Source organism: Coenobita brevimanus, chromosome 1, assembly GCF_032717465.1.
Source record: "Coenobita brevimanus isolate Jiangsu-jjx chromosome 1, ASM3271746v2, whole genome shotgun sequence".
NCBI classification, from domain to species: Eukaryota; Metazoa; Arthropoda; class Malacostraca; order Decapoda; family Coenobitidae; genus Coenobita; species Coenobita brevimanus.
The window spans coordinates 59,126,594-59,136,622 of NC_136954.1; the positions used below are offsets into that span (position 1 = coordinate 59,126,594).

Sequence of the window (10,029 nt, forward strand, 5' to 3'; positions counted from 1 at the left end):
AGAGTGAATATTGATGAGATGCAGTTTGGGTTTATGCCAGGTAGGGGGACCGCTGATGCCATATTCATTGTTCGACAGCTTCAGGAAAAATATATTGGTAGGAGAAGGGATCTTTATTTTGTTTTTGTTGATTTGGAAAAGGCCTTTGACAGAGTCCCTAGAGAGGTGGTGAAGTGGGCAATGAGAAAGCTTGGCTTGGAGGAGTGGCTGGTTAGGGTGGTTATGGCCATGTATGTGGGTGCTCACACCCAGGTGAGAGTGAATGGAGATTTGAGTGATGAGTTTTCCGTGAATGTTGGTGTGCATCAGGGGTCAGTCTTGAGTCCCATGTTGTTTATCATGGTACTTGAAGCCCTTTCACGTGACTTTAGAAACGGACTCCCGTGGGAGTTGTTGTATGCTGATGATTTGGTGTTGATTGCAGAGAATGAAAGGGAGGCGGAGGAAAGGTTTAGGAAGTGGAGAGATGGTATGGGGCAAAAGGGTTTAAGGGTAAATGCAGATAAAACAAAAGTGATGATATCTAGGGTTGGTGGCGGTACTGTCAAAGACGAGGGAGAGTGGCCATGTGCAGTTTGCCACAAGGGCGTGGGAAGTAATTCCATCTTGTGCGGTGTGTGTGATAAATGGGTGCATAAGAGATGTAGTGGTATCAGAGGTAGACTGCGAGATAATGCTGATTTTATGTGTACGGCGTGCCGGGGTGAGCAGGTGGAGATCGTCAGACGTGAAAGAATTGAACTTGCTGGTGAATCTCTTGAGTGTGTGGAAGAGTTTTGTTATTTAGGAGACATGTTGTGTGCTGGAGGTGGGGCTGGAGCTAGCTCTGTGGCTAGGGTGAGAAGTGGTTGGAAGAAGTTCAGGGAGCTCTTGCCTCTCCTGACATTGAGGGGGCTCTCCCTACGTGCTAAGGGGTCTTTGTATGCAGCGTGTGTTAGGAGTGTAATGCTGTATGGCAGTGAGACCTGGGCAGTGAAGGAGGAAGACATTCGCCGGCTCAGACGTACAGAAATGACAATGATTAGGTGGATGTGCAGTGCGTCCCTGCGTCCAAGGCCTGGAGGGGCTGGGTTTACAATGGAAGAGTTGAGAGGTAGGATGGGACTGGAGTGTATTGGTGTTGTGATGAGGAGAGGTAGATTGAGGTGGTTTGGACATGTGGAGAGGATGGGGGATGATAGTTGGGTGAGGAAGGTGAGAAGTGTTAATATTGGGGGTGGGGTTATGAGGGGTAGACCGAGAAAGACATGGGACGAGGTCATTCAGTGTGACCTTAGGGTTAAGGGACTGAACAGGGAGGCTGCAATGGATCGTGCAGCATGGAGAGCCGCCATTAGGTGACCAAGGCCGACACATGCAAGCATGTTGGAGCCTTTAAAAACGAAAACGAAAACGAAGTAGAGCGTGTGTAAGAGTGGGAAATGCTGTGAGTGATTGGTTTCCCGTGAGAGTGGGGCTGCGACAGGGATGTGTGATGTCGCCTTGGTTGTTTAATATTTACATGGATGGTGTTGTAAGGGAGGTGAATGCAAGAGTTTTAGGTGGTCTGAGTCTGGTAAATGTTGATGGAGGAGAGTGGAATCTGAAGCAGCTGCTGTTTGCAGATGATACTGCACTGGTGACTGATTCAGAGGAGAGATTGAGACAGTTGGTAGAGGAGTTTGGAAGGGTGTGTGAAAGGAGGAAATTGAAAGTAAATGAGAATAAGAGTAAAGTGATGAAGTGTACGAGGTTGATAGATGGTAGGGGGATGAATATAGTTTTGAATGGTGAGTTGCTTGAGGAGGTAGATTGTTTTAAATATCTAGGGTCACATGTTGCTGTGGATGGAAGAATAGATGCAGAAGTGAAGTTTAGAATAAATGAAGTAGGAAAGGTGCTGGGAGTGAATGAAAAAGTGTTTAAATGTCGTTCGCTTAGAATGGATGTAAAGAGAAGGCTGTATGAGGGTGTTGTGGTACCGACTGCATTATATGGGGCTGAAACATGGAATATGGGTGTAGCAGAGAGGAAAAGTTTGAATGTAATGGAGATGAGATGTCTGAGGAGTATGTGTGGAGTGACGCGTATGGATCGGGTGCGAAATGATGAAGTGCGAAGGAGAACTGGAGTTGTTCGGGAGATGGCTGGCAGAGTTGAGCAGAGGGTGTTGCAATGGTTTGGGCATATGGAGAGAATGGATAATGAGCGATTGGTGAAAAAGATAACTAGATCTGATGTGAGAGGTGTAAGGCTGAGAGGAAGACCACGAATAGGATGGATGGACAGTGTGAAGAGAGCGCTGGATGCGAGAGGGATGTCTGTTGAGCAAGGAAGAGTGGCTGTGCGTGACAGAAATAAATGGAGAGAAATTGTAAATGAATAAGTGATGACGCAGCCCTGAGGGGATATTCTCCCGCATTTGGTCTGATCAGCTAGTCAGGTCAGGTGCGGGTAAGGGGATGGGTCTGTTATGATGTGGCAGGGGTAAACCAGTTCTGCTGTCGGGCCCTGCTGCGGATGTCACTGATTGCATTGCCCAGTTGACCCTTGTGCGGTGTGGTGCGGTGAGGATCTGTCCGTTCTCCCCTTTGGGGCTAAGATGCGAATGAATGTGTTTGAATGGATGAGTAAATGGAGAGTGAGTCATCCTGTCTCGGCTACCTCCCTTTCCTTGGGGGAAGCAGCCTAGGTATATAGATAGATAGATAGATAGATATATATATATACTGTATATATATATATATATATATATATATATACTGTATATATATATATACTATATATATATATATATATATATATATATATATATATATATATATATATATATATATATATATATATATATATATATATATATATATATATATACAGTATATATATATATATATATGTACACACTCAACCCTCAGCTATCACACCCAATTGGTCCCGCTACGGCTGCGCTATAACCGAAAATGTGATAGCCGAATTGAAGAACTTATGGTAATTATTCTAACTGGTGCCATGACCTCAATATTTACCCCTCAGACACTCTTTTTGTACCACATACAGTATTAACATAGTCTAAAAATGAGCATTCCCCTCACAGTTGATTCACTGATGTTATATTTCTTCGCCACACTTCCCTTGGTCTACCATTGTCTATAAGTTTCACTATTTCCAGTTTATCCGCATAGCTTCGGTTCTTCCTCTTCTTTATTTCCCTGCCGGGTACCGCAGCATTACATTGGGTAATGGTAGGGGAACAGGGACGGGGTACATTGGCCATGGTCATATCACAAAAAAGGTTACTGTTCACGGTCTGAGGGCGCGCACTTAAATGGTTTGGCAGGCGCGAGACTTGGTTGGGCGGCCAATCAGCGCTTGGCTGGTGCTGACATCAGACGACCAATCATGAAGTGAATCTTTTATTGGTTGGGCGGAGCACCGGAGACCGGCCTTTATTAAATTTTCGAACATTTCTGGTGAGCGATAACAGGCATTTAGGGCGTGATAAAGGTATTTGGGTAGTTTTTTATATAGGTGTGATAGCCAGATATGCTACAGCAGAACCCGTGATAACCAAAGGTTGTGTGTGTGTATATATATATATATATATATATATATATATATACACACATATATATATATAAAATGCACAAGCCAAACAGTTTCCTTCTCAAAACACCTACACTGCTTAAGTGATTACATTCCTGTTCTGTTTCGTTTCATTTATAATGGCTCCAACATGCCTGCATGCATTGGCCTTGGTCACTTAATGGCAGCCCTCCGTGCTGCTCAATCTCTGGCAGCCTCCCTATTCAATCCCTTACCCCTGAGGTCACACTCAATGACCTCGTCCATGATCTTTTTAAGTCTACCTCTCACAACACTACCCCTAATGTTAACACTTCTCACTTTCTGTACCCAATTGTCATACTCCATCCTCTCCACATGCCCAAACCATCTCAACCTACCTCTCCTCATCACAACACCAATACACTCCAGTCCCATCCTGCCTCTTAACTCTTCCATCGTAACCTAGCCCCCCAGGCCTCATATTCAAGGATACACTGCACATTCACCTAATCACTGTCAATTCTGTGCATCTAAGCCTGTGAATATCCTCTTGCTTTGCTGCCCACATCTCACTACCATACAGCATTACACTCCTAATACATGCCATGTACAAAGGTCCCTTAGCATGGAGGGAGGGCTCTCTAAATGTCAGGAGAGGCAACAGCTCCCTGATCTTCTAACTACTCCTTACTCTAACCACAGAGCTAGCTCCTGCCCCACCTCCAGCACATAACAGGTCTCCCAAATAACAAAACTCTTCCATACACTAGACTAACCAGCAAGATCAATCCTTTCATGCCCGACGATCCTCACACGCTCTCTCCGACACACCACATACATGAAATCTCACAGTCTACCTCTAATACCATTACATCTCTTATGCACTCAATTATCACAAACACTGCACAAGATGGAATTACTTCCCATGCCCTTGTGGCAAATTACACATGACAACTCTCCCTCTTCTTTAACAGTACTGCCTCCAATCCTAAATACCTGGCCCTTGTGCCCCATACCATCTCTCAACTTCCTAACTCTTTCCCCAGCCTCCCTTTCATTCTCTGCAATCAACACAGAATTATCACCACAGGCTACAACATTTCCCACGGGTGTCCATTTCTGAAGTCATGTGAAAGGGTTTCAAGCACCATGATAAACAACAAAGGGCTTAAGATCAACCCCTGATTCACACCAACATTCACAGAAAACTCATCATGTAAATCTCTATTCACTCTTACCTGGGTGTGAGCACCTACATACACAGCCATAATAACTCTAACCAGCCACTCCTCGATCCTAAGTTTTCTCATTGTCCTAGGGACTCTGTCAAAGGCCTTCTCCAACTCAACGAAAACAAGGTGCAGATCCCTTTTCTTTCCTATACTGTATATTCTTCCTGAAGCTGTCAAACAATGAATATGGCATCAGTGGTCCCTATGCCTGGCATAAACCCAAACTGCATCTCATCATTATTCATTTTCTCTATTCATTCCTTCTATAACTTTCTCCATTACCTTCATTATCTCATCCAAAGTTTTATGTCTGTATAATTTCCTCTTTCCAGGGCATCAACCTTTCCCCTGTCCACATTTACAATCGCACACTGCGGCCAGACATCTGGGACAACACACTCATATATATTATCAAGTTAGTATCTAACCCCGCTCCTATATCTCCTGAAGCCTTCAGGATAATTCAGTACAGTATACACTTACCGGTAAACATTAAAATACTACATCGCAAGATAGTAAACATAAGATATAATGTTAGCTTTATGTACGTCTTCATCTTCAAAAGCAATATTAACAAGCACATGACAATCATCACCATCACCATCACCCTGAGATGGAAGCTACTGTACAGTTCTGTGTAAGTCTTTCTCTTCTGAATTAATGGCAGTTCATCTGTTCCATTCCAGTCATGAAAATGTGCACATTTCATCTTGTTTTCTGTCTGCCTCCTCCACTTACCCAGTCTCTGGGTTGCCGCTGATTATCCATTTTAGGGTGCAACCACACTTTTCCTTTTCTTTTTTTTTTTAATATGCAAGGAAGAAGTCAAAGGCCAGTGGCCTGCAAACTGTTTGCTCCACACACGTGATTGACAAGTGGAAAGGAGGCTCAGAGGTCCATCCAACGTTCAGACTTGGATACTGTAGAGGCTTTAACCCGGTGCTTTTTTGTCTTGCTGATCATGTTTCGAGCAAGTGTGGCCACATCCTTACATGTCTGTGAGACATGAAACATCAATGTCCACTATAGCTAACTATATTTTTTATTTATGTCTGTTTCCTTATCCAAGAAGCTGTCTCTTCTTAATTCCTAACATGGTACCTAATATCATAATTTTTCCCTATAAGGAATTTGGATTTTAAGAGAAACTGGACTGAAAACATAACACAGTTCTTGGAATGCATACTTTCAGTGCGCTCTGAAAGAGATAACTTCATTGCTGTCACTGGAACTCCAGGCTGAACTGGACAGAACACTGGGTTCACATTCAGCCGAGTCTGGGATTGCAACGATGACCTTTGCCCTCTAGCATACCTACAGTTTAGGCTATTTTTCTAAGGACTCTGTTGGATTTTCAGTCTAGTTTCCCATAAGATCCAAATTCCTTATCAAAAAGAACAAGCAAAATATCTTACTTTTATGGCAGAACACCTAAGAATGTGCCCTTCAAATGATCGGCATTCTAAATTTTGATAAGATTATGTGATAACAGTACCACTTGCCACCCAGTAAGATTAGCATCATGATACACCAGTTACACTGGCAATGATTATCATCTCAAAACGTAAAATATTCAGCAGAAAACAAGTTCTTAAAATAATAGTGTAGTACATGAATATAAAATAAAGGAAGTGCATGGTGTTGCAGCATATCATAATGTTTTCTTTGTAATTTATGAAACTGGCACACCTGTAACTACAATCTGATAACCAAGTGCCCAGCTGTTTCTTCTCAACCAATCAAAAAGTCTGGCACTCAAGAATAAACTTACCTAACAAACTGAAGTAGCTATCTTTCCATCCAGTACTGGCAGCTAATACACAATCCAAATCCAAAGTGATATCCATCCATCCATCAAATCCTATGTTGCCCCACAAGGAGTGTAGGAGCCCAGGGCTGGGCAAGTTGGTCCTGACATTTAAGATGAGAGTGACCAGCCTCACTCATCCCTGAGTGGCAGTACGTTAGCAATAAACCCCAACCACACCTTGGATATAAACCTTCACCAGCTCAATCTGACTGGAGTGCCATAATTACCCACTAAACCATCAGGCGCCAAAATCTGGTTATATGGTTACCATCCGGAAAATGGTTTCCTGGTGTACAGGAAACCATTTGGCTTGTCACTCAGTGTAGAGTCACCCACAGGCAGAAGTAAGACGAAAGAATGAAGGGAAGAAATTTTATCAATATGTTAGATCCTGTTGTGGCCCCAGGAACATCTTGATGTGAACCTAGTGGATTGTAGGTTGAAGGTACTCTCCTCCTCCAGTTCACTATCCCCCTTTTATGAGAGAGGGTGGGAGATGAGATGTTTGTACAACCAGGTTACAGAGCTGTCTGGTTATATCCATGCCACAATGTGAAAGTCTCTCTCCATCACCAATGTGTCTTTAGAAACTAAACTACAATACTCTCAGTGCAATGAAATACCAAATTGGCACTTTTCATAAGAAAATATGATTTCTATCACCATACAGGTTCACACACACCTAATTATCTGAAAACCAGTAAAAAAAAAAAAAAAAAAAAAAAAAAAAAAAAATGCTTACTGTAATTAAAAATCAGGATTCACAGCAAAAATGTGCTATACTGAAGTTAGCATGTATTTCCCCTGTAATCGCAAACACACCTTGACAGACTTCTCTTTTGCATAAATATTGATTTCCAGTCCAAATAAATATACAGTATTTCCATGTTAAAGCAATACAATATTTATACAATCTAGAAGTCTATGAAGGCAAGTTGTCATGCTAACGGCAAAACACTTCCGCTACCTTCAGCATGTTTTTGCTTTGAATCCTGATTTTTTATTAAATTAACAAAATTTTAACCGGACTCAGGTAATTGTGTCTGAACCTACATGGTGATATAAATGACATTTTCCAATTAAAAATGCAGATTCAATAAATGATCACCAATTTGGTATTTTGTCACACCCCAGTACTCTCATCTATACCCACCTAATTTATATTATGAAGAAGGCAAGGTGTTTTTACTCAGAACGAAGTGTGCCACTGTTGTTGCACAAGGATAAATAGTGCATTCTCTATTCACCTGGTTTGGGTACTCACCTGGCTGGGCCACCAATCAGAAGCACACAAGACACTTGGGATTAAGTGACCCATCCATCCATCCATCCATTGCCAGACGCCATGTATCCCAAACAGGGTGGTCAAGGGCTTAGAGTTAATTGTTTTACAGGGAGGGGCACTAATCCTCCACCAACCCCACTTGACACGTAGGGATGCCAACAGCATCTGGTGTTCCCAGGCGGTCACCCATCCAAGTACTAACCAGACCCAACGTTGCTTAACTTCGCTGATCGGACGGGAAGCGGTGTACTCAACGTGGCATGGCCGTTGGCCAATTTGCTAAAATGATAATGACTGTCAAGGTGGGTACACTGAAAACAGTATCTTATATTTTTACATGGTTAAGTGTGTTGGGCATGAAAGTGACAGGGAAGTAATACGGTACCTGTACTTGTCAATTCATAATACAGTACCGTGGCTATAGAATGACTCAAACTGGGCTGGGAAAGAGAGCATTATGGTCTAAAATAAACATTATACAGGATTTGACTTTGGTTAGATGAGTTCTGTTTCACTTCTAGAAACACATTTCCAACTACAGTCATCAAATCAACCCACAGCTACAAGGAAAAAGAAAATAAATAAATAAATAAAGTGGCAAAAAAGAAAAGAAAAATGCTGAAAGACAGAAGTCCATAAAGTCAAATGCTGACCCAAAGCTTCTGTGATAGAAATCAACAAGAAGATCCTTGTCACACAATTCAAAATGCTATAATGAGGTATATGTTCAAATTACACCCAACTAAAGGACACTGAAATTACTGTATAATGCTCATTCCCGAACTTACACAAATCTAAGCACCTTCTCTTTAATAAGCATCCATTGCAAATCCCTAAGTACACATATTACTTAATAAGAAGATGGGGGGGGGGTCCAGCTCCTAAATTCTTTTATTGCATCTAAGTTAAATGACCTAATGTAACTAAAACTAACCTGGCAATTTTCTCGTTTCTGCCCGTACTCGAATTGATAAATCTATCATCTTTCCCTTGGCTCATTCTGTGAACTGTTCGTTTTTTAACTCCGTTTCCATCGGAAATTTTGCAGAATAGGCACCTTCCCACAAAATATGCTAATCACAAACTATTTTAGGAATTAACCTACCTTGATGCCATTAACCCTAGATTTAAGTAATTCACTCCTAGCCAAAATAAATTCCAACATTATCTAATTATTGGCATCATACTCCTGAAAAAAAAAAAGAAAGAAATGGTTTACAGGAAACCATTAGGTTTGTCACTCAATGCAAGGCCACCTGAAAAAGAAAGAGCAACAAGTGGTGAAAGATGGAAGAAACAGGAAGTGAGGAAAGCAGACACAAAGAATGATCAAGGCAAAGAAGTAGGCAGCACTACGTCAAGTGAGTGAACAATGGTTGCAGTACTGTACTAAAAAGTGCACTTGCAATGTATGATTATCTATCTACCTACCTACTGCCAGATGCCATAATCCCGTAAGGGGTGGCCATTTGACTTAGTTATTTGTTTTACGGGGAGGGGCACTAACCCTCCACCAACCCACTTGCTGACACATAGGGAGCACGTATGGTTTGGTTATGTGGTTACCACCCAGCTTTGTAAATGGTTTCTTGGCTTACAGGAAACTATTTGGCTTGTCACTCAACGTAATGCCACCTGTAAAGGAAATAAAAGCAATAAGAAGTGACACGAAAGATGGGAGAAATAGGAAGAGAGGAGGGCAGGCACAGAAAAAGAATGATAATGGCTAAGGAAGAAGTAGGCAGCACTACATCAAGTGAGTGGATGATGGTCGCCACCACCTACCACAAATGTATATAAACTGCTTAAAATTGCCGAAATTCTAAATGGTAACCCTATCATAAACCTGTAAATTATTCATCAAAATTACCAGTGGCTAGTATAAAATACAGATATGACATTGGCTACAGTTACAAAAGTGTGGTTAAAATGTTGGTAAAATTGTACAACTTGACTCTTTTAAATACATCTCAATCACTCCGATGGGCAAATACGGTATTCAATCTCCACTGGTGAAAAAAGGGATAAGCTATTCTCACCTGGTGCCACAGGGCTTCTGGACGTTCTACATGTGGCCTAATTTTCACAAACATTGAAAACAGCTATCCTCTCAGCCTTTGAAACCAAAACACAGCTACATCTTGCACAATACTTCAGTA

The 10,029-nt window shown here is 41.8% G+C and overlaps 1 protein-coding gene and 1 non-coding gene across 2 annotated transcripts in view; both read right to left on the reverse strand.

Annotated features, from left to right (window-relative positions):
* Positions 1 to 10,005, reverse strand: part of LOC145398860 (uncharacterized) — a 64,525-nt gene extending 54,520 nt beyond the window's left edge. Inside the window, exon 1 of the mRNA XM_080271889.1 lies at positions 9,910 to 10,005. The gene's annotated coding sequence lies outside the window, so the exon portion shown is untranslated. The remainder of the gene's footprint in view (positions 1 to 9,909) is intronic.
* Positions 8,024 to 8,142, reverse strand: LOC145418167 (5S ribosomal RNA). Its single transcript, XR_013900669.1, has one exon. It is a non-coding gene; the product is annotated as a 5S ribosomal RNA (ribosomal RNA).
* Positions 10,006 to 10,029: the final 24 nt, after the last annotated feature.